Source organism: Leucopleurus acutus, assembly GCF_964270905.1.
Source record: "Leucopleurus acutus genome assembly, chromosome: 1".
Classification (NCBI taxonomy): domain Eukaryota; kingdom Metazoa; phylum Chordata; class Mammalia; order Artiodactyla; family Delphinidae; genus Leucopleurus; species Leucopleurus acutus.
Window position 1 is genome coordinate 113686458 of NC_139142.1, and position 21510 is coordinate 113707967.

The following is a 21510-nucleotide window of genomic DNA, read 5'->3' on the forward strand; positions in this document are numbered from 1 at the left end:
TTAGGCGTTTAATATGGGGTGTTGAGTACACTTCGTTGAGCAAGGAGTAGCTCTTGTCTATTACATATTTGGCTTATGGAACGGTATCTGTGCTAATTTCAATCTGTGGTTTCATGCAGCACCCCAACTCACCTTTCCCCTTAAGCAAGCATAATTTGGTTTTCTACATTTGAGACCCTGTTCTGTTTTGTAATTCAGATCCTGTGTAGCCAAGTTTACATTCCGTGTAGTAGTGATATCTTATGATGTTTCTTTTTCTGTGTGACTTATTTCACTTAGAATCATCGTACCTGAATCCACTCATTATGCTGCTACGGGCCTGATGACATAGATTTCATTGCTGAGTGATATTGCATTGTACGTAAGTACCACAACTTCTGTATCCGTTTTTCGCTTTCTGTGATATTGAACTTGTACCGTAAACGAGGTTCTTGTAAACAGAGCCGTCCCAAAGTTTGGGGAGGCTGTGTCTTTTTGATTTTAATTTCCCTAAGCTATAGGACCATAAGTGGAAGTGCCCTAGGCTCTGTTGCTTTGTTTTTTAGATGTTTCAGGAAACACCATACACTTCTCCAGAGTGGCTGTTGGCAATTTACATCCCGCCCATCAGCATAACAAGGCTCCCAGTTCTCCATGGCCTGTCCTGCCTTTCTGGATATTACACTTTTTTCAGATGGCCCTTTTGACCGGGGGGCAGTGAGACTTCATTGTAGTGTAGATTTCCTTTGCAAGCCTGCTTGGTTGGCCAAAAAGGGCATATGCGTTTTTTCCTGAATATATTCAGGAAAGAACACATATGCCCTTTTTGGCCAAGTGCATCATTGTGGACGTTCTTCCTCTTTTCCTATGCTTTACATGCAATTCCCGTCTACCTCCTGAAATCGGTTTCCTGCAATTCTGCCCCGCTTTCAAGTCCTCTTGGCAGCCTTACTTCAATATATTTTTGGACGATAGCTGTCATTTATAACTCTGCAGGTTTGTGAATTACAGTGCCCCTGAGCTCCTTTCTTCAACTCGCTTTCTTGTGAGCTGGCCGCAACACCGTAGGATTGCTTCAGGCCCTATTGTGGTTCTGGCACGGCATGCTGAGCCTTTGGTTAATTCCTCTTTCTGGTGGGAAATGAGAGTTAAATTTGCCCGTCCAGACACCTCCAGCTAGTTTCTCATTGGTTCTCCCTATTCCTGTACATTTTCCGCAGAAATTGCAAACTGGGCCATACAGGAGGTTAAAGGCACTGACTCTCCAAGTGGGGAGAGTGTTAGTAAAGCGTCTGGAGTGTTGCACCCGAGTACCAGGGGACGAAAACTGAGACACATTTGAACACGTTTCCTGATCACACGGTGGATCATACTCTGTGTTCCACATGCATGTTTTAGCTGAAGGAAGAATCCCTTAAACCTGGAGAGTTGAGACCCATGGAATGGGTACCATGCAATATGACTTCATAGGGTCTGCATTTGCTCACCGAACCTCACCAATCCTATCACTGCTGCGTTTATGCCGCTGTACACACGCTTGATTCTCTTTCGGAGACATATAAATCCGTAGGTTTTAAGATTATTTCTAGTCAGGTATATTCTTAGGCGTTTAATATGGGGTGTTGAGTCCACTTCGTTCAGCAAGGAGTAGCTCTTGTCTATTGCATATTTGTCTTATGGAATGGTATCTGTGCTAATTTCAATCTCTGGTTTCATGCAGCACCCCAACTCACCTTTCCCCTTAAGCAAGCATAAGTTGGTTTTCTACATTTGAGACCCTGTTCTGTTTTGTAATTCAGATCCTGTGTAGCCAAGTTTACATTCCGTGTAGTAGTGATATCTTATGATGTTTCTTTTTCTGTGTGACTTATTTCACTTAGAATCATCGTACCTGAATCCACTCATTATGCTGCTACAGGCCTGATGACATAGATTTCATTGCTGAGTGATATTGCATTGTACGTAAGTACCACAACTTCTTTATCCATTTTTCGCTTTTGTGATATTGAACTTGTACCGTAAACAAGAATCTTGTAAACAGAGCCGTCCCAAACTTTGGGGTGGCTGTGTCTCTTTGATTTTAATTGCCCTAAGCTATAGGACCATAAGTGGAAGTGCCCTAGGCTCTGTTGCTTAGTTTTTTAGATGTTTCAGGAAACACCATACACTTCTCCAGAGTGGCTGTTGGCAATTTACATCCCGCCCATCAGCATAACAAGGCTCCCAGTTTTCATGGCCTGTCCTGCCTTTCTGGATTTTACACTTTTTTCATATGTCCCTTTTGACCGGGGGGCAGTGAGACTTCATTGTAGTGCAGATTTCCTTTGCAAGCTTGCTTGGTTGGCCAAAAAGGGCGTATGCGTTTTTTCCTGAATATATTCAGGAAAGAACACATACGCCCTTTTTGGCCAAGTGCATCATTGTGGACGTTCTGCCTCTTTTCCTATGCTTTACATGCAATTCCCGTCTACCTCCTGAAATCGGTTTCCTGCAATTCTGCCCCGCTTTGAAGTCCTCTTGGCAGCCTTACTTCAATATATTTTTGGACGATAGCTGTCATTTATAACTCTGCAGGTTTGTGAATTACAGTGCCCCTGAGCTCCTTTCTTCAACTCGCTTTCTTGTGAGCTGGCCGCAACACTGCAGGATTGCTTAAGGCCCTAGTGTAGTTCCGGCACGGCACGCTGAGCCTTTGGTTAATTCCTCTTCCTGGTGGGAAATGAGAGTTAAATTTGCCCTTCCAGACACCTCCAGCTAGTCTCTCTTTCGTTCTCCCTATTCCTGTTCATTTTCCACAGAAATTGCAAACTGGGCCAAACAGGAGGTTAAAGGCACTGACTCTCCAAGTGGGGAGAGTGTTAGTAAAGCATCTGGAATGTTGCACTCGAGTACCAGGGGACGAAAACGAGACACATTTGAACACGTTTCCCGATCACACGCTGGATCATACTCTGGGTTCCACATGCATGTTTCAGCTGAAGGAAGAATCCCTTAAACCTGGAGAGTTGAGACCCATGGAATGTGTACCATGCAATATGACTTCAAAGGGTCTGCATTTGCTCACCGAACCTCACCAATCCTATCACTGCTGCGTTTATGCCGCTGTACACACCCTTGATTCTCTTTCGGAGACATATAAATCCGTAGGTTTTAAGATTATTTCTAGTCAGGTATATTCTTAGGCATTTAATATGGGGTGTTGAGTCCACTTCGTTGAGCAAGGAGTAGCTCTTGTCTATTACATATTTGGCTTATGGAACGGTATCTGTGCTAATTTCAATCTCTGGTTTCATGCAGCACCCCAACTCACCTTTCCCCTTAAGCAAGCATAAGTTGGTTTTCTACATTTGAGACCCTGTTCTGTTTTGTAATTCAGTTCCTTTGTAGCCAAGTTTACATTCCGTGTATTGGTGATATCTTATGATGTTTCTTTTTCTGTGTGACTTATTTCACTTAGAATCATCGTACCTGAATCCACTCATTATGCTGCTACGGGCCTGATGACATAGATTTCATTGCTGAGTGATATTGCATTGTACGTAATTACCACAACTTCTTTATCCATTTTTCGCTTTCTGTGATATTGAACTTGTACCATAAACGAGGTTCTTGTAAACAGAGCCGTCCCAAACTTTGGGGTGGCTGTGTCTTTTTGATTTTAATTTCCCTAAGCTATAGGACCATAAGTGGAAGTGCCCTAGGCTCTGTTGCTTTGTTTTTTAGATGTTTCAGGAAACACCATACACTTCTCCAGAGTGGCTGTTGGCAATTTACATCCCGCCCATCAGCATAAAAAGGCTCCCAGTTCTCCATGGCCTGTCCTGCCTTTCTGGATTTTACACATTTTTCAGATGGCCCTTTTGACTGGGCGGCAGTGAGACTTCATTGTAGTGCAGATTTCCTTTGCAAGCTTTCTTGGTTTGCCAAAAAGGGCGTATGCGTTTTTTCCTGAATATATTCAGGAAAAAACGCATACGCCCTTTTTGGCCAAGTGCATCGTTGTGGACGTTCTGTCTCTTTTCCTATGCTTTACATGCAATTCCCGTCTACCTCCTGAAATCGGTTTCGTGCAATTCTGCACCACTTTCAAGTCCTCTTGGCAGCCTTACTTCAATATATTTTTGGACGATAGCTGTCATTTATAACTCTGCAGGTTTGTGAATTACAGTGCCCCTGAGCTCCTTTCTTCAACTCGCTTTTTTGTGAGCTGGCCGCAACACTGCAGGATTGCTTCAGGCCCTAGTGTGGATCCGGCACAGCACACTGAGCCTTTGGTTAATTCCTCTTCCTGGTGGGAAATGAGAGTTAAATTTGCCCGTCCAGACACCTCCAGCTAGTTTATCATTGGTTCTCCCTATTCCTGTACATTTTCCGCAGAAATTGCAAACTGGGCCATACAGGAGGTTAAAGGCACTGACTCTCCAAGTGGAGAGAGTGTTAGTAAAGCGTCTGGAGTGTTGCACCCGAGTACCAGGGGATGAAAACTGAGACACATTTGAACACGTTTCCTGATCACACGGTGGATCATACTCTGTGTTCCACATGCATGTTTTAGCTGAAGGAAAAATCCCTTAAACTTGGAGAGTTGAGAACCATGGAATGGGTACCATGCAATATGACTTCAAAGGGTCTGCATTTGCTCACCAAACCTCACCAATCCTATCACTGCTGCGTTTATGCCGCTGTACACACGCTTGATTCTCTTTCGGAAACATATAAATCCGTAGGTTTTAATATTCTTACTAGTCCGGTATATTCTTAGGCGTTTAATATGGGGTGTTGAGTCCACTTCGTTGAGCAAGGAGTAGCTCTTGTCTATTACATATTTGGCTTATGGAACGGTATCTGTGCTAATTTCAATCTCTGGTTTCATGCAGCACCCCAACTCAACTTTCCCCTCAAGCAAGCATAAGTTGGTTTTCTACATTTGAGACCCTGTTCTGTTTTGTAATTCAGTTCCTGCGTAGCCAAGTTTACATTCCGTGTAGTACTGATACCTTATGATGTTTCTTTTTCTGTGTGACTTATTTCACTTAGAATCATCATACCTGAATCCACTCATTATGCTTCTACGGGCCTGATGACATAGATTTCATTGCTGAGTGATATTGCATTGTACGTAAGTACCACAACTTCTGTATCCATTTTTCGCTTTCTGTGATATTGAACTTGTACCGTAAACGAGGTTCTTGTAAACAGAGCCGTCCCAAAGTTTGGGGAGGCTGTGTCTTTTTGATTTTAATTTCCCTAAGCTATAGGACCATAAGTGGAAGTGCCCTAGGCTCTGTTGCTTTGTTTTTTAGATGTTTCAGGAAACACCATACACTTCTCCAGATTGGCTGTTGGCAATTTACATCCTGCCCATCAGCATAACAAGGCTCCCAGTTCTCCATGGCCTGTCCTGCCTTTCTTGATATTACACTTTTTTCAGATGGCCCTTTTGACCTGGGGGCAGTGAGACTTCATTGTAGTGTAGATTTCCTTTGCAAGCCTGTTTGGTTGGCCAAAAAGGGCGTATGCGTTTTTTCCTGAATATATTCAGGAAAGAACACATACGCCCTTTTTGGCCAAGTGCATCATTGTGGACGTTCTGCCTCTTTTCCTATGCTTTACATGCAATTCCCGTCTACCTCCTGAAATCGGTTTCCTGCAATTCTGCCCCGCTTTCAAGTCCTCTTGGCAGCCTTACTTCAATATATTTTTGGACGATAGCTGTCCTTTATAACTCTGCAGGTTTGTGAATTACAGTGCCCCTGAGCTCCTTTCTTCAACTCGCTTTCTTGTGAGCTGGCCGCAACACCGCAGGATTGCTTCAGGCCCTAGTGTGGTTCCGGCACGGCATGCTGAGCCTTTGGTTAATTCCTCTTTCTGGTCGGAAATGAGAGTTAAATTTGCCCGTCCAGACACCTCCAGCTAGTTTCTCATTGGTTCTCCCTATTCCTGTACATTTTCCGCAGAAATTGCAAACTGGGCCATACAGGAGGTTAAAGGCACTGACTCTCCAAGTGGGGAGAGTGTTAGTAAAGCGTCTGGAGTGTTGCACCCGAGTACCAGGGGACGAAAACTGAGACACATTTGAACATGTTTCCTGATCACACGGTGAATCATACTCTGTGTTCCACATGCATGTTTTAGCTGAAGGAAGAATCCCTTAAACTTGGAGAGTTGCGACCCATGGAATGGGTACCATGCAATATGACTTCAAAGGGTCTGCATTTGCTCACTGAACCTCACCAATCCTATCACTGCTGCGTTTATGCCGCTGTACACACGCTTGATTCTCTTTCGGAGACATATAAATCCGTAGTTTATAAGATAATTTCTAGTCAGGTGTATTTTTAAGCGTTTAATATGGGGTGTTGAGTCCACTTCGTTGAGCAAGGAGTAGCTCTTGTCTATTACATATTTGGCTTATGGAGCGGTATCTGTGCTAATTTCAATCTCTGGTTTCATGCAGCACCCCAACTCACCTTTCCCCTCAAGCAAGCATAAGTTGGTTTTCTACATTTGAGACCCTGTTCTGTTTTGTAATTCAGATCCTGTGTAGCCAAGTTTACATTCCGTGTAGTAGTGATATCTTATGATGTTTCTTTTTCTGTGTGACTTATTTCACTTAGAATCATCATACCTGAATTCACTCATTATGCTGCTACGGGCCTGATGACATAGATTTCATTGCTGAGTGATATTGCATTGTACGTAAGTACCACAACTTCTTTATCCATTTCTCGCTTTTTGCGATATTGAACTTGTACCGTAAACGAGGTTCTTGTAAACAGAGCCGTCCCAAACTTTGGGGTGACTGTGTCTTTTTGATTTTAATTTCCCTAAGCTATAGGACCATAAGTGGAAGTGCCCTAGGCTCTGTTGCTTTGTTTTTTAGATGTTTCAGGAAACACCATACACTTCTCCAGAGTGGCTGTTGGCAATTTACATCCCGCCCATCAGCATAACAAGGCTCCCAGTTCTCCATGGCCTGTCCTGCCTTTCTGGATTTTACACTTTTTTCAGATGGCCCTTTTGACCGGGCGGCAGTGAGACTTCATTGTAGTGCAGATATCCTTTGCAAGCTTGCTTGGTTGGCCAAAAAGGGCGTATGCGTTTTTTCCTGAATATATTCTGGAAAAAACGCATACGCCCTTTTTGGCCAAGTGCATCATTGTGGACGTTCTGCCTCTTTTCCTATGCTTTACATGCAATTCCAATCTACCTCCTGAAATCGATTTCGTGCAATTCTGCCCCGCTTTCAAGTCCTCTTGGCAGCCTTACTTCAATATATTTTTGGACGATAGCTGTCATTTATAACTCTGCCGGTTTGTGAATTACACTGCCCCTGAGCTCGTTTCTTCAACTCGCTTTCTTGTGAGCTGGCCGCAACACCGCATGATTGCTTCAGGCCCTAGTGTAGTTCCGGCACGGCACGCTGAGCCTTTGGTTAATTCCTCTTCCTGGTGGGAAATGAGAGTTAAATTTGCCCGTCCAGACACCTCCAGCTAGTCTCTCTTTCGTTCTCCCTCTTCCTGTTCATTTTCCACAGAAATTACAAACTGGGCCAAACAGGAGGTTAAAGGCACTGACTCTCCAAGTGGGGAGAGTGTCAGTAAAGCATCTGGAATGTTGCACCCGAGTACCAGGGGATGAAAACGAGACACATTTGAACACGTTTCCCGATCACACGGTGGATCATACTCTGGGTTCCACATGCATGTTTTAGCTGAAGGAAGAATCCCTTAAACCTGGAGAGTTGAGACCCATGGAATGGGTACCATGCAATATGACTTCAAAGGGTCTGCATTTGCTCACCGAACCTCACCAATCCTATCACTGCTGCGTTTATGCTGTAGTACACATGCTTGATTCTCTTTTGGAGACATATAAATCCACAGGTTTTAATATTCTTACTAGTCAGGTATATTCTTAGGCATTTAATATGGGGTGTTGAGTCCACTGCGTTGAGCAAGGAGTAGCTCTTGTCTATTACATATTTGGCTTATGGAACGGTATCTGTGCTAATTTCAATCTCTGGTTTCATGCAGCACCCCAACTCACCTTTCCCCTTAAGCAAGCATAAGTTGGTTTTCTACATTTGAGACCCTGTTCTGTTTTGTAATTCAGTTCCTGTGTAGCCAAGTTTACATTCCGTGTAGTAGTGATACCTTATGATGTTTCTTTTTCTGTGTGACTTATTTCACTTAGACTCATCATACCTGCATCCACTCATTATGCTGCTACGGGCCTGATGACATAGATTTCATTGCTGAGTGATATTGCATTGTACGTAAGTACCACAACTTCTTTATCCATTTTTCGCTTTCTGTGATATTGATCTTGTACCGTAGACGAGGTTCTTGTAAACAGAGCCGGCCCAAACTTTGGGGTGGCTGTGTCTTTTTGATTTTAATATTCCTAAGCTATAGGACCATAAGTGGAAGTGCCCTAGGCTCTGTTGCTTTGTTTTTTAGATGTTTCAGGAAACACCATACACTTCTCCAGAGTGGCTGTTGGCAATTTACATCCCGCCCACCAGCAAAACAAGGCTCCCAGTTCTCCATGGCCTGTCCTGCCTTTCTGGATTTTACACTTTTTTCAGATGGCCCTTTTGACCGGGGGGCAGTGAGACTTCATTGTAGTGCAGATTTCCTATGCAAGCTTGCTTGGTTGACCAAAAAGGGCGTATGCGTTTTTTCCTGAATATATTCAGGAAAAAACGCATACGCCCTTTTTAGCCAAGTGCATCATTGTGGACGTTCTGCCTCTTTTCCTATGCTTTACATGCAATTCCCGTCTACCTCCTGAAATCGGTTTCCTGCAATTCTGCCCCGCTTTCAAGTCCTCTTGGCAGCCTTACTTCAATATATTTTTGGACGATAGCTGTCATTTATAACTGTGCAGGTTTGTGAATTACAGTGCCCCTGAGCTCCTTTCTTCAACTCGCTTTCTTGTGAGCTGGCCGCAACACCGCAGGATTGCTTCAGGCCCTAGTGTGGTTCCGGCACGGCACGCTGAGCCTTTGGTTAATTCCTCTTCCTGGTGGGAAATGAGAGTTTAATTTGCCCGTCCACACACCTCCAGCTAGTCTCTCATTGGTTCTCCCTATTCCTGTACATTTTCCGCAGAAATTGCAAACTGGGCCAAACAGGAGTTTAAAGACACTGACTCTCCAAGTGGGGAGAGTGTTAGTAAAGCGTCTTGAATGTTGCACCCGAGTACCAGGGGACGAAAACTGAGACACATTTGAACACGTTTCCTGATCACACGGTGGATCATACTCTGTGTTCCACATGCATGTTTCAGCTGAAGGAAGAATCCCTTAAACCTGGAGAGTTGAGACCCATGGAATGGGTACCATGCAGTATGACTTCAAAGGGTCTGCATTTGCTCACCGAACCTCACCAATCCTATCACTGCTGCGTTTATGCCGCCAGACACACGCTTGATTCTCTTTCGGAGACAAATAAATCCGTAGGTTTTAAGATTATTTCTAGTCAGGTATATTCTTAGGCATTTAATATGGGGTGTTGAGTCCACTGCGTTGAGCAAGGAGTAGCTCTTGTCTATTACATATTTGGCTTATGGAACGGTATCTGTGCTAATTTCAATCTCTGGTTTTATGCAGCACCCCAACTCACCTTTCCCCTTAAGCAAGCATAAGTTGTTTTTCTACATTTGAGACCCTGTTCTGTTTTGTAATTCAGTTCCTGTGTAGCCAAGTTTACATTCCGTGTAGTAGTGATACCTTATGATGTTTCTTTTTCTGTGTGACTTATTTCACTTAGACTCATCATACCTGCATCCACTCATTATGCTGCTACGGGCCTGATGACATAGATTTCATTGCTGAGTGATATTGCATTGTACGTAAGTACCACAACTTCTTTATACATTTTTCGCTTTCTGTGATATTGAACTTGTACCGTAAACGAGGTTCTTGTAAACAGAGCCGTCCCAAACTTTGGGGTGGCTGTGTCTGTTTGATTTTAATTTCCCTAAGCTATAGGACCATAAGTGGAAGTACCCTAGGCTCTGTTGCTTAGTTTTTTAGATGTTTCAGGAAACAGCATACACTTCTCCAGAGTGGCTGTTGGCAATTTACATCCCGCCCATCAGCATAACAAGGCTCCCAGTTCTCCATGGCCTGTCCTGCCTTTCTGGATTTTACACTTTTTTCATATGGCCCTTTTGACTGGGGGGCAGCGAGACTTCATTGTAGTGCAGATTTCCTTTGCAAGCTTGCTTGGTTGGCCAAAAAGGGCGTATGCGTTTTTTCCTGGAAAAAACGCATACGCCCTTTTTGGCCAAGTGCATCATTGTGGACGTTCTTCCTCTTTTCCTATGCTTTACATGCAATTCCCGTCTACCTCCTGAAATCGGTTTCCTGCAATTCTGCCCCGCTTTCAAGTCCTCTTGGCAGCCTTACTTCAATATATTTTTGGACGATAGCTGTCATTTATAACTCTGCAGGTTTGTGAATTACAGTGCCCCTGAGCTCCTTTCTTCAACTCGCTTTCTTGTGAGCTGGCCGCAACACCGCAGGATTGCTTCAGGCCCTAGTGTGGTTCCGGCACGGCACACTGAGCCTTTGGTTAATTCCTCTTCCTGGTGGGAAATGAGAGTTAAATTTGCCCGTCCTGACACCCCCAGCTAGTCTCTCATTGGTTCTCCCTATTCCTGTACATTTTCCGCAGAAATTGCAAACTGGGCCAAACAGGAGGTTAAAGGCACTGACTCTCCAATTGGGGAGAGTGTTAGTAAAGCGTCTGGAGTTTGCACCCGAGTACCAGGGGACGAAAACTGAGACACATTTGAACACGTTTTCCGATCACACGGTGGATCATACTCTGGGTTCCACATGCATGTTTTAGCTGAAGGAAGAATCCCTTAAACCTGGAGAGTTGAGACCCATGGAATGGGTACCATGCAATATGACTTCAAAGGGTCTGCATTTGCTCACCGAACCTCACCAATCCTATCACTGCTGCGTTTATGCCGCTGTACACACGCTTGATTGTCTTTCTGGGACATATAAATCCGTAGGTTTTAAGATTATTTCTAGTCAGGTATATTCTTAGGCGTTTAATATGGGGTGTTGAGTCCACTTCGTTGAGCAAGGAGTAGCTCTTGTCTATTACATATTTGGCTTATGGAACGGTATCTGTGCTAATTTCAATCTCTGGTTTCATGCAGCACCCCAACTCACCTTTCCCCTTAAGCTAGCGTAAGTTGGTTTTCTACATTTGAGACCCTGTTCTGTTTTGTAATTCAGTTCCTGTGTAGCCAAGTTTACATTCCGTGTAGTAGTGATATCTTATGATGTTTCTTTTTCTGTGTGACTTATTTCACTTACAATCATCGTACCTTAATCCACTCATTATGCTGCTACGGGCCTGATGACATAGATTTCATTGCTGAGTGATATTGCATTGTACGTAAGTACCACAACTTCTTTATCCATTTTTCGCTTTCTGTGATATTGAACTTTTACCATAAACGAGGTTCTTGTAAACAGAGCCGTCCCAAACTTTGGGGTGGCTGTGTCTTTTTGATTTTAATTTCCCTAAGCTATAGGACCATAAGTGCAAGTGCCCTAGGCTCTGTTGCTTTGTTTTTTAGATGTTTCAGGAAACACCATACACTTCTCCAGAGTGGCTGCTGGCAATTTACATCCCGCCCATCAGCATAACAAGGCTCCCAGTTCTCCATGGCCTGTCCTGCCTTTCTGGATTTTACACTTTTTTCAGATGGCCCTTTGACCGGGGTGAAGTGAGACTTCATTGTAGTGCAGATTTCCTTTGAGAGCTTGCTTGGTTGGCCAGAAAGGGCGTATGCGTTTCTTCCTGAATATATTCCGGAAAAAACGCATACGCCCTTTTTGGCCAAGTGCATCATTGTCGACGTTCTGAGTGTTTTCATATGTTTTCAGTGCAATTCCTGTCTACCTCCTGAAATCGGTTTCCTGCAGTTCTGCCTTGCTCTCAGTGCCTCTTCATAGCCTTACCTCAATATACTTTTGGAGAATAGTTGGCCTTTATAACTCTGCAGGTTTTTGAATTGCAGTGGCCCTTAGCTCCATTTTTCAGCTCTTATTTTTGTGATCTTGCCTCATATCCACAGGATTTCTTCAGGCCCTATTCTTCTTCTGGGGCGCCTTGCTCTGCCTTTGGTTAATTCTTCTTCCTGATGTGAAATTAGAGTGACATGTGCCCATTGAAACCGCTACAGCTATTTTCTCACTGGTTCCCCCTATTCCCATTCATCCTCCGCACTAACTGCAGACTGTGCGATACCGGAACTTAAAGGCATTGACTCTCCATGTGGAGATGTTGTTAGTAAAGTGGCTGGAATGTTGATCCGGAGCCCCAGGAGAGGAAAATGAGGTGCATTTTAGAAACCTTTTCCGATCATATGGTATACCATCCGCTGGATTTCCCATGCATGGTTTAGCTGTAGGAAGATTCCCTTCAACTTGGAGTGTTGGGACCCTTGGAATAAGTAGCATGAAGTATTGCATTAAACTTTCGGCAGTTGCTCACCAAAGCTCTCCAATCCTTTCAGCCCCAAGTGTCCAGCCTTATGTCTTATCCAGCTGTGGGTTTATATGTGGTCATTCCAGGTTGCATCACAGCCCCTGAGCGAATTTTGTAAGAATTTTTCTCTCTTTCATTGTTTCTGCGTTTTGGTTTTAAAATTTATTTCTATAATGGGGTTTAGCTCATTTTCACTGCTGTGTTTGTGCCGCTCTGCGCACACTTGATTCCCTTATGGAGATATATCAATACATGGGTTTTAAGATTCTTATTACTCAGATATATTTCTCTGCGGTGTATAGGGTGTGTTGAGGCCAGTTCATTGAGCGAGGTGTAGATCTTGTCTGATACCTATTTGGTTTATTGAACGGTATCTGTGCTAATTTCAAACTCTGGTTTTATGCATCACCCCACCTCTCCTTTCCCCTTAAGCTGACATAAGTGTGTTTTCTAAATGTGAGACACTGTTCTGTTTTGTAATTCATTTTTTGTGCAGCCATATTTATCCTCCCTCTATAAGTGATATCTTATGATATGTTTCTTTTTCTGTTTGACTTATTTCAAGTAGTATTATCGGACCTCAATCCACTCTTTATCCTTCTACTAGCCTTATTACATTGATTTCATGGTGAAGAGATATTCCATTGTACATAAGTACCACATTTTCTTTATCCATTGTTCTCTTTCCTGGGATATTTAAGGTGTACTGAAGTTGAGGTTCTTGTAAACAGAGTAGCCCTAAACTGTGGTGTGCTTGTGTCTTGTTGATTTTTAGACTTCCCTAGATATACTCCCGTGATTGGAAGTGCCCTATGCTCTGTCGCTCTGTTTTTTAGATGATTTAGGAACCACCATACACTTCTCCAGAGTGGCTCTCGGCAGTTCACACACTGTCCATCAGCGTATAAAGGCTCCCTGTTCTCCATGGCCTGTCCTGCATTTCTGGTGTTTACAATTTTTTCGGATGGCCCTTTTGACCGGTGGGAAATGAGACTTCTTTGTTGTGCACATTTGCATTGCTTGCTTGCTTGGTTGCCCATAAAGTGCGTATGCGTTATTTCCTGGATATATTCAGGAAATAACGCATACTCCCTTTTGGGCCAACTGCATCATTGTCGAAATTCTGCCGCTTTTCATGTGCTTTAAAGGCGAGTCCAATCTATCTCTTGAAATCTGTTTCTTGCAATTCTGTCTTGCATTCAGATCCTCTTCTTTGCCTTACCTCAACATATTTTTGGACGTTAGTTTTCATTTATAACTCTGCAGGTTTGTGAATTGCAGTGACCCTGAGCTCCATTTTTTAAGTTGCTCTTTTGTGAGCTGGCCTCAAAACCGCAGGATTGCTTCAGGCCCTATTTTGGCTCCGGCGAGGCGGGCTGAGCCTTTTTTTAATTCTTATTCTTAATGGGAAATTAGAGTGACATGTGCCCGTCCAAACCCCTACAACTATTCTCTCATTGTTTCCCCCTCTTCCCGTTCATCCTCCTCACAATTTGCAAAATGTGTGAAACAGAAGTTTAAATGTGCTGATTCTCTAAGTGGGGAGATTCTAAGTAACGTGGCTGGAATGATGAACAGGAGCACCAGGAGAGGATAAATGAGGTGCATTTTAGACACATCTCCCGATCACATGGTGTACAGTCCTCTGGGTTTTCCATGCATGTTTTAGCTGTAGGAAGATTCCTTGAACCTGCAGATTTGGGACCCATTGAATGGGTACCAGGTAGTATTACTTTAAAGGGTGTGCATTTCCTCACCCAACCTCACATTTCTCTTAGCGCGAACAGTTTCCAGCCTTATGTCTCATCCTGCTGTGGGTCTAGATGTGTTCAATCCATGTTGCATCACCGTCCCTGAGGAAAAGTTGTAAGAGGTTTTCTCTGCCTCTCTGTCGTTTATTTTTTTCAATTTATTACTATATTGGTTACAGCTGATTTTCAAAGCTCTGTTTCTTGCTGCTGTACATCCACTTGATTCACGTACAGAGAGACATCAATAAATTCTTTTTCAGATTCTTACCAGTCATAGATATTCTTTTCCGGTGACTTGAGTGTGCTGAGTGCAGTTCTTTTAGCTACCGTGTAGGCCTTGTTGATTATCAGTTTGGTATTTGGAATGGTATCTTTGCTAATTTCAACCTCCTGGATGATGCCTCACCCCTCCCCACCTTTCCCGTTTAGCAGCCTTACGCGTGTTTTCTACATATTTGACTATGTTTTTGTTTTGTAATTTATTTCATGTGTAGCCATTTTGGATTCCACCTTTAAGTGATATCTTATGATATGTGTCTTTTTCTTTTTGAATTATGTCACTTAGAATGATCATACGTAACTCCTCCGGAGTTGTTACAACTGGCCATATTTCATTGATTTCCAGGCTGAGTAATATTCCACTCTACATAAGTACCACATCTCTATCCATTTTTTCCCTCCAGAGACATTTAAGTTATATCCTAGTCGAGGATCTTTTAAACAGAGAGGCAGTAAACATTGGGGTGCCTGTGTCCTCTCGATTTTTGTTTTTCCCAAGATATACGCCCATGAGTGCAAGTGCCCTATGCTCTGTAGCTCATTTTTTAGATGCTTTAGTAAACACAATACACTTCTCCAGAATGGCCGTTGGCAATATACATTTCCACTATAAGCCTCACAGGGCTCCCTCTTCTCCTTGCCCTGTCCTGCATTTCTGGCGTTTACACTTTATGAGGATGGCTCTTCTGACTGATGCGAAGTGATATCTTTTGTAGTATTGATTTCCAGTGCCCACCTGTTTGGTTGGCTAAAAAAGTGTATGCCCTTTTCTTGAATATATACAGAAAAAAACGCATACAGCCTTTTTGGCCAACTGCAATGTCGGAAATGTTCAGCCCCTTTTCTTGTGCTTAATGGCGAATCCTTTCTACCTCCTCAAATCCCTTTCCTGCCATTCTCCCTTGCTTGCCAATCCTTTTCTTTGACTTTCCTCAAGACATTTTTCAGTGATAGATATTTTCAACTCTGCAGTTTCGTGAATTTTACTGCCCCTGAGTTCCATTGTTCAACTTGTGTTTATGGGAACTGGCCACAAAGCAGTGGGATTTCCTCAAGCCCTATACTGTTTCCATGGGCAACCCTAGCCTTTGGTCAATTCATCTTCCTGATTGGAAATTAGAGTGACATGTGCCTGTCTGAACACCTAGGACTTGTCTCTCATTGTTCCTCATCCTTCCGCTTCATCCTCTGGACAAATTCCAAACTGTACGCAACAGGATGTTGACAGTGTTGACATCTCCAAGTGGGGAGACTGTTAGTAAAGACGCTGGAGGGGTGAACCCGAGCACCAGGAGATGAGGAGATGAGATGCCTTTTCCAAACTCTTCCCAATCAGACGGTATACCATCCTCTGGGTGTGACAGACATGTTTTAGCAGTAGGAAGAGTCCCATTCATGTAAGGAGAACACCAGGGCTTTTTCAAAATCAGTGTCTCCCCGAAACCCAAACTGGGGAGTTTTTTAAGCTACGGCTACACATATGTTCATTAAGGGCCTTGGGAAGTAGGCAGAGTCCAAACTTTAGATGACTGAAGTCTTCAGGGTCAGAAGCACTCACCACCGGCTTCCCTTAGGTTACACTTTAACTGTCATTGATAGATGATGTCAATAAAAATATCTATTCTTTTTCCGATTATTTCCCCTTATAGGTTATTGCACAATATTGAGTGTAGTTCCCTGTGCTATACAGTAGTTCCTTGTTGATGATCTATTTTATACATAGCAGTGTGTATGTGTTAATTCCAAACTGTTAATTTATCCCTCCTCCCACCTTTCCCCTTTGGTAATAATAAATTATAAGATTTTATACTTCTCAGAAATGGGGGAGCTGAAAGAGAGGTATCATTTTCAATGGAAAAGCATTTAAAACAAGATTGAAGCTTTAACCAAGATTATTAGATGTACATCCTTGGAAAGAAATCACTTCATTTCTCTAATATTGACCTGACAAATAAGACAAACCTTTTCACTGAACTTGCTTATAATAAAGTGATGGAAATATCAAATGGAAGTGTTAGAAACATCTTATTTTACCCGAGCCTTATAAACTGTTCTATGTTAACTACAGTTTGGCTCACACATCTGTTCATTGAAGTTACAATAGTCTCAATTTCTGTTACTGATCCTCCAGAGTGGACCCCAACAAGGGTCCCCCTGCCCAGTGTCATTGGGGCCAACAGATCGAGACTGAGTTTGGTTCCCAAGCAAAGGAAACTTTATATTTTGATCAGAGAATGGAGAGGTGAGAGCATGCACTACCCCGTGGGCTGTGGGCTGGGCTGCTGTGTAGAGATCCTGTCAGAGTCAGTGAGAGGGAGGGGGCGGAGCTCTCAAGGGCCGGGTTGGCTGCAGCTCAGGCTCTATATCTCGGAGTCTGCACTGGGCCCCAGGAGCTGAGGTGTCGACCCAGCCATTCTGCACCAGGAAATCTGGTCTGAAGTGCCGGGTGTGGAACCTCTGCATGCGGGACCCTAGGAGCACGTAAAATTAGACAAAGCACAAAGGATAAAAAAGGTCAGACTTGACTTTATTGCCCACATTCTATTTTTATCTCCCAGGGATTTTTAATGGGCTTTGCTGGGGACAAACCCCTCCTCTGCCTTTTGTCCCGTTCCTCATTCTTGGAGTGCTGAGGGTGCAGACCCTTCTTCTGTAACTGCTGAGTGCTGAGTTGGGAGCCCTCATACCAGGGGACGAGGGTCAGAACTTCTCCCCAGCAGCCTCCAGGTGACGTTGATTGGCCCCAGGACCCCTGCCTCCCTGCTCGTCCGCCTGAGCACCAGCATTGGAAGTGTTATAGATTCTAATGACCTTTAAGGGTCCAGGAAAGAGATGTGCAGAGACGCTGTGGGGGCCGGTTTCACCCCGCCCCACATTTGTTCGGCCACCTTAGGCTGACCGTTTCTGCCAACCTAGATGCTCTGACCAGTAGTCTGCTCTTTCTTCAATTAGGCCCCTGAATTAACGTAAAAACAGCACCAGGTGTCAGAGCCCTGCCCGCTCAACTCCCAGACAGTCCAGGGTCAGTGGTGATCAAGGACCATGATGGCCACTGAGTCAACAGCCTTTTGAAGTAAACAGGAGTCCAGCCGGTCTTATTGGCCACCATCATCACGGTGTCTGTAGGCTTTTCTATGGTGACAGTGTGATATACGGTTCCCCCGCCAAGATTATTAGCTCCCCTCCGGGTGCAGGAAGTCCTGCAAGCAGTAGTCTACTCCTTCGGGACACACTATTGTTGTTTTATGAGAGAAACTCCAGGTCAAGTGATGTTCACACGAGTCGTCATGGTGCCCTGTTGCCCCCGGTTATCTCTCTGGATGTTGGAGTTGGAGGGCCTCCTCACTCGAGGTCGGTGTGCCCACGGAGCGAACCCTGCAACTTCAGGGCATGGTTGGTGATTAGGATCACCACGTGGGGTCCTTTTCCCTTAGGAGGGAGGTGGCCTTTTGGGCTGCTGATTTCCAGGTTTTTAGATACCGCCAGTATCTTGGCCAGATGTGGCAGTGGGCCAAGCCCCTTGGTGACTGTAGTTTATCCTACCTGGATGGCATTCTTGCGTTGTTCCATTTCAAGTGGTCCCAGTTTTTGCACTAATTCTCCAATGGCGATTCACCTTTCACCGGGAATGGAAAGGTCAAAGGGTTTAGCTCAATTAGGGAGTTCCAGGGCAAGGGTCTGAATTGACTGCTCTTTCCATTCTTGAAAGGCCACTTCTGGATTCTGTTCAAAAGGATCATCATCTTTTCCTTTCAGTGTTTCATATAGAGGCCCAGCTAGTAGACTGTAGTTAGGGATCCAGAAGCAGCAAACCCTGGCCTCCCCAGGAACCCCTAAGCTGTCTTCTAGTTTTAGAAAGGGGTAAGGCTGCAAATGGTTTCTTCCCTTTCCTGGGATGGGCTTCTCTGACCTTGTGTGAGAATGAAGCCCAGGCAGGTCACTGCAGTCTGTGATATTTGAGCTTTTTCTTGGACAACTTCTATCCTTTATTGGCTTGGTAGTTCAGAGGCCTCCTTAGTAGGGCTGGCGATCAGAATGTCGTCTGCATATTGAAGGAGGGTTTCCTTTTCCAGAGGTAGAACTTTTTGGTCTTTAGATAAGCTTTCCCCAAAGATGGTGTGGGAATTTTTGAACCCTTGGGGCAAGACGGCCCGGAAGTATTGTTTTAGTTGTATGTTGAGTCCTGCCACTCACAAGCCAAAATTTCTTGTGACTCTGGGACTAATGGAATACAAAAGAAGGCATCATTGAAGACTAATACAGAATACCATGTCCTGGTGGTTGGTAGAATGACCAGCAGGGTGTAGGAATCAGGAGCAACTGGAGGTATATCCTCGGTGGCTTCACTGACTGTCCTGACATCCTTTACCAGGTCCCCAGCAGCCCATGGGGCTCTCGTGGTCAGGCCAATCCCAGGATATGGAGCTCTCCTGGGCAGGTACCCCACCCCCAACCCAGCCCACGGGGCTCTCATGGTCAGGCCCCTCCCAGGATACAGAGCTACCCTTGCAGGTACCGTGGCAGGGCTGGGCACACAGGAACCGTGCACATAGCCCTCATTGAAGAGCACCCCCAGCTCACCTGTCGCTCAGAGCTGACACAGAGCACCTCAGAGCAGGACTTGAACTAACAAACAGCAGCTCCGACAGGTCTGTGACCCTGGGCATCACTCTGTGTGGCCTCCCTCCACCTGGTCTTCCAGAGACTTCCACTGCACCCAGGGCACCAGGCCTCTGTCTCCAACCACCACCCACCCCTCCTCTCCCTGACTCCTGGGTTCCTCTCATTAGGAGAGGGTTTTCTTGAAGTTGTCTCCCACTCATGGGCCAGATAAAATGATTAGAAAACAAGCCAAAGCTGCAGCCCCTTGTCTATCCTGACTCTCAGGAGCCCACACCTGTTCCTTGGACCTGGCTGGTTCAGCAAGTTCCATTTTCTGCAACTGTGAGCCCCTGAGGGGTGATGATTGGCTACCTGGGCAGCCTTACCATGCCGGCCAGCCCTCCCCAGGTGTGCCTGGGTTGAGATCAATATAAATACCACTCCAGGCAGCAAAAGCCCCTGCAGCTGTGCCTGACGCCATTTTCTCTGCCCTGTCAGCAGTCTCGGGGCTGGGCTGGTGGGAGGGAGTGAGAGGCCACGGCTTTGTGGGTGGCCCAGTGTGAGTGGGGCTCTGCTGGACTTTCTGCAGCAGTTGCCAGGCTGCCACCTGCTAAAGAAGAGGATGTGTCACCCATACCTGCTGCTGGAATTTCTCCCTGGGCAGAGGTGAGGAAGGAAAAAAGCAGTGGGGGCAGGGACAGGACGGGTATCTCAGGCAGGGAAATGGAAATCTTCCAGAAGAGCACCCAGGGCCAGGACCATCCTGGCTGGCCTGCAGGCACCAAGTCAGCTGGCATGCTGTCACTCGTGTGGCTCCATGGCCCTTCCTCTAGGCTTTCAAGTCCTTGTATATATTCAGGTGTTTTACCTGGGAAGGGCGGGAACAGTTCAGCAGCAACTGGCCTGGGGCTCAGCTCACGTTTACTCACAGATGCCTCGGCACGGTGCCCCAGCTTTGCAATGAGGACGCTTGTTGTGTGGGGGCTGCTGGCTGAATGGGAGACGATTCCCCACCACTGACCAACTTCAGAATTGTTTACAACTGGAGCAAGTGCCCTGATACGGTTTTCCTCTGAGTAACTGGTGGGTTCTGTTTTTTTTTTTCTCTTTTTTGTTTTTGGTTCAAGGTAGATTTTATTCCTCTTTTTTGTATTTACAGATATAAGCATGGAAATAATTTATTCATATAAATGTATGTGAAGGGAATAATTGTTTTTTCTGTTTTATTTTTTAAATTTTATTTCTTTTTAATTTTGAATTTTATTTTATATTTTTATACAGCAGGTTCTCATTGGTTATCTATTTTATACATATAAATGTTTACATGCCAATCCCAATCTCTCAACTCCTCCCACCACCACCCCTCCAAGAGCTTTCCCCCCTTGTTGTCCATACGATTGTTGTCTACATCTGTTGCTCTATTTATGCCTTGCAAAACGGTTAATCTGTACAGTTTTTCTAGGTTCCACATATATGCATGAATATACAAGATTTGTTTTTCTCTTTCTGACTTACTTCACTCTGTATGACAGTCTCTAGATCCATCGACGTCTCTACAAATGACCCAATTTCATTCCTTTCATGGCTTAGTAATATTCCATTTTATATATGTACCACATCTTTATGCATTCGTCTGTCTGTGGGCATTTAGGTTGCTTCCATTACCTCGATATTGTAAATAGTGATGCAATGAACATTGCGGTGAATGTCTCTTTTTGATTTATGGTTTTGTCTGGGTATATGTCCAGTCCTGGGATCGCTGTATCATATGGTAATTCTATTATTAGTTTCTTAAGAAACTCCATATTGTTCTCCATAGTGACTGTATCAACTTATATTCCCAACAATAGTGGAAGAGGGTTCCTTTTCTCCACACCCTTTCCAGCATTTGTTGTTTGTAGATTTTCAGATGATGCCCATTCTAACAGGTGTGAGGTGATACCTCATTGTTGAGTCCATTTCGTTGAGCAGGGGGTAGGTCTTGTCTATTACATATTTGGCTTATGGAACGGTATCTGTGCTAATTTCAATCTCTGGTTTTATGCAGCACCCCCTTAACTCACCTTTCCCTTTAAGCAAGCATAAGTTGGTTTTCTAATCTTGAGACCCTGTTCTGTTTTGTAATTCAGTTCATGTGTAGCCAAGTTTACATTCCGTGCATTAGTGATACCTTATGATGTTTCTTTTTCTGTGTGACTTATTTCACTTAGAATCATCATGCCTCAATCCACTCATTATGCTGGTACAGGCCTGGTGACACAGATTTCATTGCTGAGTGGTATTCTGTTGTACGTAAGTACCGCAACTTCTTTATCAATTATTTGTTCTCTGGGATATTTAACTCGTACTGTAGAAGAGGTTCCTGTAAACAGAGC